We start from the raw sequence: 4,836 nt of genomic DNA, 5'->3' as shown, positions 1-4,836 counted from the left end.
TTTGCTCCCTGCACTCCTAATTCCCTGAGCTCTGTGCTCCCTTTGGCAGCGCTCTGCAGCCGCTTTCCTGCCGCCTGCCTGCCTGCCTAGGCTTCCTTTGCATGGAAATCAAGGTACAATGGAAAAAAATGCATTTGCAGAGCTCGTCCAAGACAAAGTCAGGGTGTCGTCGGGCCACGCACTTGGAGCAGGGAGCTGAAAAATCATTCCAGGTCACACAGCATAGGCATAGCCAATGTTTAGTAGAACGCATGACAAAGATTTCATAACAACTCACTCGGGACAGGAAGGATGCCATAACAATTTAAATTAGAGGAGGATGCAAAGAGTTTGCAGTTACCCAAGCTGGAACTTGTACTTAGGTTGAGAGCTTTCTAAATATGACTTCAGAAATGAAATATATTTATCCTCTGACCAAGTATCACTGCTTCCTTGTCTAAAAAGAGGTATTAATACTTGATCAGTACAAACAAGCATTACGCCCATCTTCCATCTGAAAATAAGAGTATTGGGCAAGAAAGCAAATCCAGCTGGCAGGAAGACGTTTCCGCAGGAAGTCTGACTACCTGTGACTTCCCATTTAGACGAAGGCTGAGAATCCTATTTATCTGTCGCTGCTGTTAGAACCTTTGTAATATTTCTGTGACTCTCCATGGCAAATCACCATAAGAACTTCGCAAAATGGTCTTTCTAGAAAAGATACAGACATATTGTCAGAGGACACACAGTAAATCTAGCCTGCCCTTCAGGAAGCAGCAGTTTACCAAGAAAACTTGCAACAGCAACAAACGTCCTTTTGATCCTCAGAGACCTTGTGTTCCAGGACAGCTTGCTTGCACGTGCATGAAGTCTATGAAAGAATGGGGGAACCTGTGCTTTTATGCATTCATTGAAACAAAACCCTTCTTCAAAGGCAGACTTGAAATGCTGCACGGAACTTTCTTTGGTGAAAATGCGGACATTACTCCTGATAAATACTCAGATCTGACTGATCAAAGCTGAGTAACAGTAAGAATATGACATGTAGTATTTGAAAAGGAGTCTTTCAGTGGAAAAGGGCGAAGGGAAAACTTTTTAATATTGGTGCCCTTTTGAAATGCGGTGTATTTCCAAACAGCAAGACACGTGCTCCTGAGGAAGGTATTTATGAGCCTTAAGGATAAGTAATTTCTAACTGAGATGGTTTAACATTGTCCAGAAAGAGAAATATTGAGCTAAATGTGGATAAACCACTGAAACCTACTCCAAATTAGATATACTTTTAATAAGAAGTCCAGTAGATGCCTTCAGGCGCATCAGTGGTAGTATGTTTTCCACAGTGTTTTCAACTCCCTGTAGCAAGAGCAAGTGAAGCAATAAAAGAATACTAACCAGGTGGCAGAGGTATCCAAACCCCACAGTTAATCTCAGTTCAGATGTATTTTAGATAGGCAGTGCAAGATCAAATTAACTCTTCAGGTGGTAGCACACCTTTTGGCACTGAGACTGATCTTAGAAGGCTCTTAAAAAGATAACAGTGTATGATACCATTTTTTTTAGGTTTTCAAATTCTCATCCGCCTTCAGGAGTAACTGTCATTTCTTGCTCTGTAAAACCTAATTTGATTACTAGCGCCAGGGATCAGGTGACTGTCACCTTTCTATGTCATGTGCACCTCCTCTGCACTGGAATGAAAAGCTAATCGTGTTCCTCATGTGAGTCTCCAATAAATGTCATTGAATGGCAATGCTGAAAATGCATCCTTATGGAGTGGAGTAGAAATTGCAAATACAATCAAGAAACACAATGAAAAAGAAAAAAATATCAAAGCTACAAAGCCAAGCATTATAGTTAAGGCAAGAATTAAGTTTGCCCGTGCCTTGAAAAAAACCCCACAGCATAGCCACATTGCTCCTGGGTTCAATAATCCACAAACAAGAGGTGAACTGAGCCAGGGAGTCCACGAGGACTCTGGTTGACCAGGTTGGATTCAAAAGCTGAAAACTTAAATGAGCATAATTCTACAGCCAAATGGGCTACCAACTGTAGTGGAGCACTGCACAGTCACAGCAATGCTACTTCTAGTGTCAGTAATAAATGCAAATAATGTCATTTGGGCTGCAATAAACATCATACGGTCTGCATTAGGAAGAGCACAGGCAGCAGGTGGAGGGAGGTTAATGCTTCCCTTCTGCTCAGCACTGGTGAAACACACCTGGGGTGCTGACTCCAGGTCTGGGATCCCCAGTACAAGAGAGGCATGGACTTACTGTAGCAAGTCCAGCAAAGGGCTGCTAAGATGATTAAGGGACAGCAGCACCTGATGTATGAGCAGAGGTGGAGAGAGATGTGACTGTTCAGCCTAGAGAAGAGGAGGCTCAGGGAGATCTTATCCATGTGTATAAACACCTGATGGGAGAGAAAAGAACAGGGACCTGGATTCTTCTCAGTGGCATCCTGTGAAAAGACAGGAGGCTGTGAGCACAAACTAAACCACAGGAAATTCTATTTAAACACAGGAAAAAACTTGGTTTTGCTGTGAGGGTTGGCAAACACTGCAACACGCACATTGGCTGCAGAGGTTGTAGAGTCCTCATCTTTGGAGATACTCAAAACCTGACTGGGCACTGCCCTGAGCAATGTGCTCCAGTTGACCCTGCTTTGAGGAGCAGGGTTGGACTAGCTGAAGTCCAGAGGTGTCTTCCAACTTCAGTCTTTCTGCAGTTCTGTGATCTGCCAGCACCTCCAGTCCTACAGTGCTGGTGCCTGAAGCCATCAAGGCTGAGCCATCAGCTGCTCAGCACCACAGCTCTGCGCTGCAGCTATTCTGTATTTTCAGAAATTTCTGTTGCCACGGGGGAGATGATAAATTTGAGAGGTGCTTCTTTGAGGACATCTGATTTTGAGAGCTTGATTTAAATACAGCAGATGCCAGTAAATGGCAGTTTAGGAGTGCTAATTCTGTTCTGAATTATGGTGCCCCTATATTTGATTTTACATACATCTTAGCATCATTACATATAATAGATCCTTTCTGTTTTATTGGTCAAAACCAGACCTTTAATTTAAAGAAGAAACTGAAAAAAATGTAGCCATTTTTAAGTGTGATGTGTTTCTTGATGGAAACACGGTATCTGTTTGGTATTTGTAGGATCTCACGGAAGAAATTTATCTCATCTAATTTTGTTTGGAGAACTAACTTTTCAACGGCTAAAGTAAAATGAATACTGACTTATATTAATATTTCAATTAATATAATCTGAAATATTATTTTCTTCTTCCAAATCCTCACTGCAAAGATCTTACTCGTAAGCATTTTCTTTGTTTTTTATTTGGTGCAAGTTTGCAAGTCATTACTAGTACGCGTATAGCAATTGATGTGATAGGGACGAACAGGGGCTTTTCAAGAACTCGGGGAGACTTTTGGGTGCTGATGATCCAGTTACTCCGGACACCTAATGTCCAAATTCACCTTTCTTGCCTAGCATGAATTCGCCACACTGGGCACAGCAGGTTTACACTGCAGTGATCATCATATCTAAATTTGCACCGCGCATCCTGGAATAGGCATTCTCTGTGCAACAGAAGCTCTTTCTCCTTTTTGGTAGAGAAACTTGATAATGGAATTTGTTTCTATCGGTCGCTCAGAAGCTGCTTCTACTTCTTTTACAGCAAAAACTGGTTCCCTGAGGCAGGAAAAGTGGGACTGAACAGCAAGAGTTAGGGTAGTTTGTAGGTAAGGGCAAACATCAGCAAGATTGCACCTTGCCTGGAGACTAATCTTTGTTTCTAAAGGCAAGGGACTGCATCAATACATTATCTATTAATGCAGTAATTCTCTGAGGTACACAATGTCCTAGACTATTTAGCACTCAATTAAGCTTCACATTGCATGTCAATAACTTCAGAAATGGCAACAAAATGGGTTTGGGCAGATTATTTTCAGCTGACTAACCGGTGGTTGAAGGAATTCATCAGTTCCTTACTGTAGCTGACAGGTTTCTCTTCTTTTAGTGCTGCAGGGAGGGAAGCATGGTGTGAAGCAGATAGATGCATTAAACTGTTTGTCAGTTCTGACAGTCAAGGAGGCAACAAAACATTCGCCCTCTCTTGTGTAAAGCTGGTCTGTTCAAAACCAGTTGGAGATGTGCTGCTTCTGTTGTGGTTGATTTCAACACTATCTTCCACGCTAGCTTGTTAAGCCACAACAGCGAGCTACAAGGAAGGGAACCCTTTCTTCTCTCGCCATGTAGGCATGGTGCTCCTCCAAACTCGTCCTTCAGCTTGCAACAGCTGTTTTCCCTGGTGAAATCTTCTGTTTGCTTCCGTGTGGCTTGATAAGGCAACTAATCCTACTGTGAGGTCAGCCACTGTTAATTGCCCAAGTCCAACAAATTCTGGCCCTGGGCTTCCAAAAACCATCCAGTGTTTTCATGGTGAAAATATTGTGAATACTCTACGGCACTTGTGAAGACTTAAAAATTGTGGAGTTGCCGTTCTGTCTCGATGGTGACATGCCAGAATTAAGAGCGTGATTTCAGACCTGGGCAACTCTATGAAAAGCGTTTTATGAATTCATCTTCTGAACTGAGCTTGGCTCTCTGCTATTCTGAAGTGGTTTGAATGTTTCTTGTTTTCTGGGCCTATTTGGGAAGGTATTGTTTCCCTTCTGTCATTGCTTAGCTCAGCTACTAGTTATATTAGTTATAATAGTCCCACGCCAAAGCTATATATATGTATATATTGTAGATTGCACAGAGTATCACTAGCAGCAGGTAAACCAAAGCCGAGGTAAAAAACGTGCAAATAAAGCGAACCGGGTAGCCCACGATTTTCAGACTGAAGAGCGTTTGGAAG

Source organism: Egretta garzetta, unplaced genomic scaffold, assembly GCF_000687185.1.
Source record: "Egretta garzetta isolate BGI_Z169 unplaced genomic scaffold, ASM68718v1 scaffold114, whole genome shotgun sequence".
Lineage (NCBI taxonomy): Eukaryota > Metazoa > Chordata > Aves > Pelecaniformes > Ardeidae > Egretta > Egretta garzetta.
The sequence above is the reverse complement of the archived record's forward strand: the minus strand, read 5'-3'. Positions refer to the sequence as shown.